We start from the raw sequence: 11,649 nt of genomic DNA, 5'->3' as shown, positions 1-11,649 counted from the left end.
TGATAATATAGGTGTGAAAAGTGAAAACAGATGGTCTCGCTAAATACTATAGTCTTTGGTCATTAACTACACATTTTGTTTTAGGACAAGTTGCTATTCATATTTGTCAATAATCATTTTAATTTGTTTCAAAGTTTCAGCCTCCTCTCGTAATATGATCTTTTGACTCGAACAATTTGTTATATGGATAAATCTCTCAAACATCATTATGATTATGTAATTTTTAATTTGGTTCAATCTTTGTCAAGATTATCATTAAGAAATTATTTATATAAAGAAAGATTCGGATTATGAAATTACCATACAAGATGGACAACGAATCAAAAGAAAATTAGAGGAGAAAGTTGGTTGGCAAAAATTTGCTATTATTTTATTTGGTTCTTGCTAAATGAACCCAGCAAATATCTAAATGTATCCAACATTTAAAAATTATTTTTGTATTTCCAATTTTACCCCAATTTGTTGAAAAATGTCTATGTCACACATAGCCGCCTCAACTCCCTACCTGAGACTTGAGTCCCCATCATTTCTCCTAGATTTTGCGACAAACATTGGTTGAAATTCACATACTTTTAGAGACTTTTTTTCTTTTCTTTGATCTTTCAAAGACTTGCAAATTTTATGGGCAGATCATTATAAATGTTCATGGGCGTTGAGGGTACCAATGGTTTGGTATTGAGGAACTGGGTTTCTTGGATAATTGTGTCTCATGAAAAAACATATGGTTTATTTGGAGAGAGACTCTTGTTCGAGTCTAGAAACATGATCAAGTTTGGAAGTCTATTAGAATCCTCATGGGAAGGTGTCTGGCGATGATGGAATAAATGGAAGAGTATAGAACTTCTCACAGGAGATAGAAGAAAGTTTCATTGATCTAGATCTAGTATTTAAGTATACTTGCCAATTGGATTCAAAATATGAAAGTTCAAGAGCTTCATGGGGTTTGGATTCTACTTGTTTGAGCATAAATGAGTTCTCCTTCCATCGTTGACGCGTTCTTTGTAGATGACGATCAGTGTATGCACACACACACACACACACAGAGGATGATGAGTTGAAGTTGGTCGATTGGCGGCAGTTTAGATAAGCACCATGAGTGAGTGCTGGGTTTAAATAAGGGTAAAATTGAAAATTAATGAGTACATTTTCACAACTGGGTATACTAAGAAATTTGCTGGGTAAATTTTTTTATTTTATTGGGGGAGGTTAGCATTAGAAAGTTAGCAATACACACACCCTTCGGGGGGTATCCCAGCAGAGCCGGATTAATCCCTTCCGAACGCCACGGGGCATTAAGCACCCATTGGCTGGCCACTAAGGCCTCATGGAGATTCAAAAGCCAGACCTGGGGGTTCCAGACTGGGACCTTCTACCACCCCACTGTTCCTAGTGGTTAATCAATTAGAGTTTTTAATCTTTTGTTTTTGTCTCTAGACTCTATATAGACCACAATTCATGAATTTAGTAATTTGGTTGCTTTTGTCTTCTTGAATAGGCTAGGACATGCAATTGGAAACTTAATGATCTTTACCAAACTATTGTACATTAGGTGTACCAATTAGGATTAGATAGCCTTTTAATTAGTTTTTACAAAAAAAAAACAAAAAAAATTTAGGATTAGATAGTAATAACCACTATCAAGTTTGGCTAGTTAGAAATCAACTAGCTAGCTACGTAGAAAGGAGAGACTTATGAAAATACCTAGCGCTCTGCTAGGGTTGGGAGAGCGCCGCTCTTGGCCTCTCTGTACCTTCCTCCTTCGTCGATGGAGCAAATCTCTGACACCGTTCTCTGCGTCGTTACCCTTGTGTACGGCTTCTACCGTGCACGCTTACCAGTCGCAGCAAGCATGCTTCCCGGTGACAACCTTCTGGTCCCAGACTCTATCTGATCGTGGCTGGTGGGGAGAAGAAGAGGTTGTGCCGCCTTGTTGGTTTGGAACAACACCGGCTTTGAACCGTCTCCGACCGAGTCGGGCACGTCTGAAAGTGGGTTTATTGGTTAGATCTGGACCGGTGGTGGTGAGGCGTACAGCGGATCGGTGCGTGATTATGATCACTGATGATGGGAAGATGACAGATCGATGGCCGGAGTCGGAGACTGGATTCGGCGTTTGCTCTGCTATAGATATGATTAGTGGGGGTTGGTTCTGGGGTAGAAGATCTTCGGTATTCCTCGGACAACGCCACAAGACTGATGGGGCTGTAGGCGACGTCTTGAGTCGTGCGCACAAGGCCGGGACGGGGGTCCTCCGGCGAGGACTGGTGGCTCAGCGACTGGGGACGTGGACAAGGCAGGTATGGGTGCCCAGAGGGATTTTGGGTGGCCAACTATGGACCTGGGCCCTTTCTTGTTTGGGCTATTCAAGGTGGGCCTGTGCTAGGGTTGGCTGGCCCTCTGTTCAGTTGGATTGTTCAAGTAGGACTTTGGACTGGGCCTGGGCCTTTGTCAAGTTTGCCTCGGCAGATGTGATTTTGGATTCAGGCCTGATTTGGATCCGAATTTGGGACCCGGGTCGTATTCAAATCCGGATCTTGGATCCGAGACAGCTGCTCGTATTGATATGGTATTTGTTCTGGTTCTTGGGAGTTCGTTTGCTAATTTTCGAGTTTTTGACACCCTCGGTTACTTTCGAACTCCTGGTGAGCGAATCACCTCTCCTAGGTGATCATATCACCGGTTACGGTTACGGTTATATTTACACTGCTCTCGTGACATATGCAGTGCAGCGATGTCGTCCGACATCAAGTCACATGGTTACCTTTCATTTTAGATGCGTCTGTGCATCGTGCTATCTTTTATTGTTCTCCTATTTTATAGATGCGTTTGTGCATCTTGTTATGCTTTATTGTTTTTCCTTTCGATGCTTTTGCATCGCTCCATGTACTTCTCAGTTTCATCTAATAAAGTTTGTTGTATTTCCCTTAAAAAAAAAAGTTTGGCTAGTTAGAAGTCTTTTTAGGTCACCACATTGGTGTGTGTAATGTTCCGGCTATATTGAATGATTTAATTAAGAGTTTTTCTATTGGAACCTCCAAATTTACTCACTTGACCTCTATGCTTTTTACACCTCTTATCAAATATTCAAATATTAAATTTACTCACTAAACCTCACTAAACTTCCTCAAATAACCTCACTCATATAATTTGCAAACAAATTATTATCTTTAAAATAAAAATTTTAGTCATTTCAATGATTTAATCACTCTATAAATCTTAACTAAATATACATTTCTTAATCAAACTTGAGTTTCAAAAATTAATGTCTAATCAATAAGAAAATGCCATGAACTATTATGTTTTTTTTTTTTAAATTCTATTTTAGCTGTGCAAAAAAAAAAGAGGAAATCATTTATTTTTATTCTCAAAAAAAGATCATTCGTTTTTTAATGTTTATTTTTTTCTGTATTTTTTGTACCACATGATTAATTATTTAAATATTTTTTTTTCTATTTTAGCTGTGCAAAAAAAAAAATGAAGAAATCATTTGTTTTTATTCTCAAAAAAAAAAAACATTCGTTTTTTAATGTTTATTTATTTTTTTCTGTATTTTTTGTTACCACATGATTAATTATTTAAATATTTTTAGTGTCTTTTTTTTTTGTAAATATAATGGATTGACTTAGATTTAGGTCATAAATCATAAGAGGATTTATTTTGTTTTCCCTCACCAATATGCGTTCAACATATATATCATACATTTTTATGTTACATGATCTTAATCATATTTTTAATTCTTATTAAATATATATGAATGCTTTAATGAGTATGTAGTGAAATTGGAAAATGAAAATAGATAAGAAAAATAATAAGGAATACAATCTAATATTATTGAATTGGAAAGTCTACATAAAATAAATATAATATTTTTTTGGTATAATTTTTGTCCTTAATAGTCATTTTATAGTAGGTTATATATGTCATTTAATAATTCATAATAGAGTGAGGTCAAGTGAGCAGATTTGGAGGTCCCAATAGAAACTCTCTTTAATTAACTAAGTCGGTTTTTTGCAGAATATCTTTGACGTATGGTATACGTATACAGAAGACACTCACAAGGAAGTGAACTCATACTTAATGTGTGTGTCATTTTTTTTTTCTTTTTTGAATCAAGGTAGAAGCCAATATACTGAATACAAACTAGAATGACCATTACATACCCTCCTGTTACCAATTAGGGGTAGGCAAGAAGTTGTGCTAGTACCCACAGTAATACGTAGAAACTAGGGCACTCATTTGACAGTAAATACATCGAAATAGCATGAATCTTCCTTCGGTACTACTCCAGAAGATTCGCTAAAAGCACAACAAAGTGCATAGCTCTCTACTAGCGCCGCGAGAGAGACCCTACACCACCAAACGTTATCATGTCCGGCGGCGGCCACGGGTAGCGTTGCTGCGTTGTCCCTATGCTGGTTGCCGGACGGGTAATTCATTGCATGGGCTATGGTTTGGAGAAAAGATGTTGGGCTCGTGGTTTGGCAAGATGGTTGGCGGAGGATCTTGGTGGCGTCTCTGGGCGTTGTTTTTCTGTGTAGATCCAGCAAGGGAGTTTTGGAGTGTCTGGGCGGGTCGGAGGCTTCCGGGACTGGCGCGGGGTGTTGGGATCGTGGCGCTTCGGACAGTGGGACGCTGCATTGCTGCTTGTTTCGTGGCGGCGTGGGTCGAGGCTTCTTTGGTCGAGGCGGTGTGGGCCGCGGCGGCATGGGTCGTGGTGGCATTGGTCGTGGTGGCATGGGTCGTGGAGGCTGTGGCAGCAGATTGGGGTGGCGGTGTGGTTGAGCGGCGATGCACCAGAACGGTCTCATGGATCTACCGGGTGGATGGAGATGCATGGTTTGGAACTTTGGATCGGGCCAGTCCGACTGGGCCTTGGGTTCAATATTTTGTCTCTTTGGGCTGCTTTTTTGGGTTTACTAATTTGGGCTAGGTGTTTTTCCCTCAGCCTCTAGTATGAATTTAGCTTAGTCTTTTTTCAATAATTTCCTTGTTAGGAACCTAGGCACTTTTGGGCACCCTATGTAACTTTAGCGCATCTGGAGTAGTACCGAAAGAGAATTCTCGCTATGTCTACGTACTTAATTGTCTAATGGGTGGGTCTATAGCTATGTACCATTGTGGGTACTACCACTAGCTTCTTGTCTACGGCGGAAGGGTATGTACCGACCTATTATGGCTTGTGATGCAATATATTGGCACCCGATTTGAGTTTGATTAAAAAAAAAAAAAGTGCATAGCTCTCTAACAAAAAGAGAATTATTGAAAATAGACTAGCTATTAACGTAGGGTTCCCAAAACAAAAGTAGTTTTTTTTTTTTTTTTTTTTTGGCAAGAGAAAACAAAAGTAGTTAAAGTAAGAAGGAAAAATCCAACTAAATATAAGCCAAAAGCCCAAAGAACGGTTGAAAATGTGTGTGTCATCTTTGTGAGTATTTGTATGTAAAAATCTCTATATAAAAAGGGTGGTGCTATTCACACACCCTTTTTATCTATTCACACACCCCTTCTAATTTTCTATTACTTTAATTCAATCTTTTTTATAAATTACCCTAACTACCCTCTTTTGTAAATCTATTTTTTTTTTCAATTTTGTTTTTTCTATTTGGCAATTCAATCATGAATCAAACATAATTATAATTTATACAATAAATCAAATTTTTTTTACCTATAAATGAAGGAAAAATAATACGTTTATTAAGTGGAATGACATGTATTATTAGAGAAAGAATATGCTTTTCAGGTAATCACCTTCATCAAACTGAATCCAAATTGTAAAGTTTGTCCTTATACTTTGCAAAGTACCAAACTCAATGCTTGTTGGTTTATGATTCTTAATCCAGGTGCATCATCCTGAAAAAAAAATAGAATCAACGTTCTATCCACTTCAGCCACATGCTTACACACTGCAGCTGATGATGTGCACAAAATTTGGAGATGCTCTACATAATATTAAATGCAATGAGTTGCAATCTTCGTGTAGGGACAAAATTATGTTCTACTAGCATAATATAGTAGAACAAATCATGTTTATAATCATAAGGCCATCATTATTAGGTTGTTGTAAAGATCTATAATTGCTCAATGGATTCAAATACACCAAATAATTTCAGTTAGAATCTTACCAGGAATAATAGATTTAAAGGGGCTCGAATGATCACTGAACATATATATATTTTTTTCATGTAAAATTTTCACTAAAGATGGGTCTAAAGTTTCTTATTTTACCATGATTAAACTTCAAAGCATAGTTCCATTCAGTAAAACTGACCTAGCTCTGCTAGGGTTTGCTTGACGACTTCCGTCTTCGATAAAATTCTTCATCATGGCTTTTGGTGATGCTACTGCGGCTAGGAGAATGTGGGTTTTCTCCTTTATTTCTTCTGGTTGGCCTGAGGATTATGGCGGCGGTGTTTTCCGTCATGTCTCCTTGAATTGTTGGGGCTACTGGGCTCTCTTCTTTGGGGATGCTCTGATCTATGGATGGGGAGCTTTGTTTCTGGTGTCGGTTCAGGTGCCGGCTACCTTGGTTATTGGGGTGGGGCAGATCGTTGTGTTCTTAATTAACCCGGATTTGGTTCGAAAGATTATTACAATGACGTCCTTACTCCTGGTGCCGGACTTGGGATTGAGATCATCTTTTGAGAACCGTATTGGGATCGGCTCCGGCTGTCGACTTCAGTTCGTGCCGGCTGGTATACTAGGGTCGGAATCAAGATTGGGATCGCGCGGGATCGGATCTGGATGCCTGATTCGGGCTCATGCTTGTGTTCTGCTTTGGAGTACTGGTGGTAGAAGTGAAGACCTCATTGGATCTCCCGAGATTGGGGTCGGATTTGGGGTCCCGATTTGCGCGGCAGGTTAGGATGCATCGCTACAGGGATTCAACGAGGACGGTGGCGCTGCAGCTGGCGGCGACGACGGCTTGGTGATGGGAAAAGCCACTGATTGGGGTCCCCTTAGCATATGGTTGGGTCTGGGCCCTTTTTGGGCTTTGGCTTCAATCTTTGCTAGGGTTCGGGATGCTTTTTTCATTTTTGTTTTTTATTTTATTATGGTAGATGAGGAATTTGCGTCCTCATCTCCTAGCAATATTTAAATTTCTTTTGGGTCGCAAAATCTAGATGCTCGGTTGTAACATTTTATTCAAAGAGCTTCTGAGTTTTCTAGGTTTTGTTAGAAATAAAGTGCGTGAACTTTCTTAAAATGTGGGTGTACCCGGGAGTGTGAGGTTCTATTTTCTCTAGAATATGTACTTTGTATGTCCTAAGTGTTGGCCCCTCAGGGGTGTGTCGATTCTGGTACTGCTTGCTGAATATTATAAAACTGGCTGACCTACTTCGATTAAAAAAAAAACTTCAAAGCATCATATTAGATAGATAGAATGACTATGCTAGAGAAGTTTTTGATGAAAAAGAAAAGAGGGAATGGAAAATAGTTGCGAGAAAATAAGGGCCCGTTCGGTAGAGAAAATAACATCCCATTTTTGTTTTTAAAAATGAAAATAATAAGAAAATCTGTTCGTTAGCCTATTTTTAAAAATACTGAAAATAAAAATTGAAAATGTTTTCTAACTTTACTCTAAAAATCAGAAAACGTCAAATTGATGTTTTCAACGTTTTCTCTCAATCTGCTTTCATTCCTCACCAGAAAACTTCCACTTCTTCATCCTTACACTTCCAATAACATTGGGTAACTCAAAGAGAAAAAACTACCCAGACCCCTGTAGTCGCCGGATTCTGACCAAACTACACCGTCAACGGTGCCATTGTTGGATTATGACTAAGAATCTGTAAAAGTTCTAGATCTGGATTCTTGTATTGAATCTATAGAAACAATGATTGAGAAACATATAAGATTTATATAAATATAGAACTCTTGTATGATTAATTATCGATCATCTGGGTATTGAGTTGATTGTATATAGTCTCTTGCATGATTGATAAGTGATTATGGCCAGTAAACACTCGATTGTATTGGTTGTTACATAAACAATAGCTTGCCTTGTTTGCTCGTCAATTTGCTTATCTACTTTTAGGAAAATCAAATACAAAAGATTCATGGGTACGCCAATCCATTGATAGTCTATTGCCTCTGAGTTATACTGAATCTCCATTGAGTCTCAGCTTCCATGACACCATGACTCATGAATTTCTTATATTAAAAAGGAATATAAAAAAAGAGAATGAAATACCGAACTCATTTTCAATATGGAAAATATAATCTCTTTTTTCTCTTTTTCATTTTTAAAAAATGTTTTTGAAATTTTGTTTTTGAAAACTTTACCGAACGGGCCCTAAGGGTTTAAGATTTGAAGATGATTGACTTGCCAAATAAATAAAATAAAATAAACATAATTATAAAGAATGGTAATTAGGGTAATTTTTAAAAGAAAATTGAATTAAAGTAATAGAAAAATAGAGGGAGTGTGTGAATTGAGAAAAAAGGTGTGTGAATAGCACCACCCTATAAAAATCTCTCTGTTTAATAAGGTGCGCTTTTATTTTTCAGGGGATAAATTAAGTGACTTTAAACTAACCAACGGATTCCTAAGATGTGACCTTGTTGATACGGCATCAGGGTTGGGCATTAAAATGCTTCCATATCTACTCCAATTATTGTACAGGTAGTCACACGACCACTTAAATAGGAAACTTTTGCTGCAAGGATTGTTGGTCCTTGCCTTTGTACTTGCACAAGAATATACGTGGAGGGTGGTATTATTGTATTAATAAAAAGAATTTATGTAGCACATCTTCTCTTGTTTTTCCCTTAAACCAAAGGTTTAAAAGTTTTAATTAGATATGAGCATTTTTTGAACTCTAAATCATGAATTTTAAGCATTTCTCAAACTAAAGGAATTAAAAAAATGAGTAATTTGATTTAATTTATTTTTACAATTTTTTAAAGTTAGAAAATAAAAAAAAATCATTAAAGAAAAATTACATCGAGATTTTTTAGTTTAGTCAGTTAACAAACGTTTTAAAAATTGGGAAGTTTTCTGGAAGAAATTTAGAAAATGAGATTTTAGCCAAAACCTATGGGTTAGAGAACACTTTTTTAGCCTAAACATGTGAACACAGTTTCTTTCGCACCATTAGTTCAATCCATCATTTGTAGAAGACTATATAAAATGCCATCGTCTTTTTCCAGATCACACTCGATCATCACAAAAAATTACATGCCATGTATTATTTGGTCGAGTTTTCGATTAGTTGCTTCGAGCACCATGCATATGTCATCTCTTTCTCTTGGCATTTCACATTTAGCTACTTGACTATAAAAGATTCGATGAGTGCCAAAATAAACCCAGAATATATAAGCAGATCGGATTCAATCAAAGAGTCAACGTTGGTAAGCCAAACACCCGCTCTTCTCAACCAGATTCCTCAACCCTCTCTCTCTCTCTCTCTCTCTCTCTCTCTCTTTTCATGCAAATATATTTCGATAAACAAAGTACGTAAGCCGAGAAATGTTTTTTTCTTTTTCTTAAAGAGATCAACGACTGGCAACTACCTCCCCCAACTTCATATCAACCATCTCTGAAAAGCTTAATTAGTTTTCCGAGTTGTTTACTTGTATATCCATATTTGATGATATAGATCGATATGAAACACTTCCTCTTCCTCTTTCAAGTGGCTCAGAAACAGATATTCATATTCTTAATCAGTTCCTCATTACCAATGGGCCTAGCTAGCTAGTTTAAGAGATTTAATATTTAAGTTCACAAAGATGAATGCAAAATGTATAGTTTTGGGCTATACGCACTCAGCGTCTAGGGTTTATGTATGGTGTGATTGTGTCCCAACTCCCAACACAAATGACTTAATTTTCTATGATATGATATTTCGTAATGAATTCGTAAACTTTTTACTTGCACGAACAATTTTGGATTCCCGATTCCGTTTATGGTTATTCTTCACTCTTATGTCTTTGTTGCAACCTCCTAGCTCCTACTCTCCCTATGCACATTTGGAGCTTTAGTGATCTTATGCAGCGGCCCATGAAAAGTAAAAAGGTTTCTTTTGTGGGAAGTGTTAGGTCTGATTTGGGGTCCCAATAATTTGAGGAGAGTTTGACCAAAAAAAAATTATAATAATAAGGGTCCTTGACCAAAAGCCCCAAAATGAGCCAAAGTTATCCCACTTACCCCAGCAACAGATTTTTATTCCCACTAACCCAATTTAAAGAGAAATGACAACTTTGCCCTTCACCTAATTAAAAGACTACATGATGCCACTCTCTCCTCTCTCCTCTCTCCTCTCCACGCTGCCAGCAACCCATCTCTCTCTCCTCTCTCTCTCTCCTCCCCGATCTCCACCTCCGGTTTCTCTCTCTGCGATGGCCGCGCCGGAGATGCAGTCCAAGCTTGAAGACGACGAAGAAGGCAAGGATGTGAGTGATGGTCGAGATCGACCTCACCGGCGACGAAGGTTTCCGATCCCCTTGGGTCCTTGCCCTCCAGTCTCTCTCTCTCTCTCTGCCATGAAAGCTCTGTCGCTCTCTCCTCGTCGTAGTCGGACAGACGACGGCGTTGATCTTCGTGCTCGCCGACGGTGGCTTCTGCGATCAGAAGGTTTGGATTGGAGAGCCCGGTCGGCGATCTCCTTCGCCTCGATTCCACTGCAGCCACCGCGAATCAATCATCTCCGGCGAGATTCATGTCGGATTCCGGGGATTTCGAAGCGGGGATATCCTGGTTTGGTCCGCTCCGGCCCATTCTCTTCATTTCTGGCCATATATTCCCCCTGAAGTCCCGAGCAGTCTCCTTTTTACAAAAGCTTTTTATTTTTATTTTTTTATTTGGATGAAGCTTCTTGGTTGCAAATCAAAATAGTGGTGCTACTTTTGTTAGGTTTCCGGTCTGGTCTGCAACTGTGGAAGAAGAGAGAAGAAGAAGATTGGGTGAGCAGCAAATAGAAAGAAGAAGAAGTCGACTCCGACTGCAACAGGAATGGAGAAGAGGACATGGGTGCCCAGAGCTTTTCATTGGGTGACTCAATCAATTTCTCTGTTTTTTTTTTTTGGGTAAAATGGTGCAGAATGCCCTGATAGAAAGAAAAAATGAAGAAAAAAAAGTTCTATTGGGGCAATAGACATCTGTTAAAGCGTCTATTGGGGGGTAATAGACATCTATTGGGGAGCAATAGACGTTTTGAATTGATGTAATCTCCTCTTTTTTTTTCTTTAATCAAAGTTTTATTTGTGTAGTTTTAGGAAGATTAATTACCATTTCGGTAATCTAAACGTCTATTGGGGGGCAATAGACGTCTACTGGGGGGCAATACATGGCTGATAGTCGTCTATTGGGGGGCAATACATGGCTGATAGTCGTCTATTGGGGGCCAATAGACGTCTATTAGGGGGCAATAGACGTCTATTAGGGGGCAATAGACGTCTATTGGAGGCAAAAAAAACTTTCCGGTGAGATTTTCAGCAAATTCCGGTAGGCGGCAGCCGGTGACCGGATTCCGGCGCCCGGTGACGGGCTCCGGCGAAGTCTCCTATGGTTTCTCTCTCTTCCATTTTCTCTATTTCTCTCTCTAAGTAACAAAGGGGTGAGGGGTAAAATGGTATTAAAAAAAAATTAAAAACAAAAAAAAAATCTTAATGGGGTATTAGGGAAGACTCCCTTAGAGTGTATTGGGTAAG

Source organism: Rosa rugosa, chromosome 1 (genome assembly GCF_958449725.1).
Source record: "Rosa rugosa chromosome 1, drRosRugo1.1, whole genome shotgun sequence".
Taxonomy (NCBI): domain Eukaryota; kingdom Viridiplantae; phylum Streptophyta; class Magnoliopsida; order Rosales; family Rosaceae; genus Rosa; species Rosa rugosa.
Note: the sequence above shows the minus strand (reverse complement) of the source record.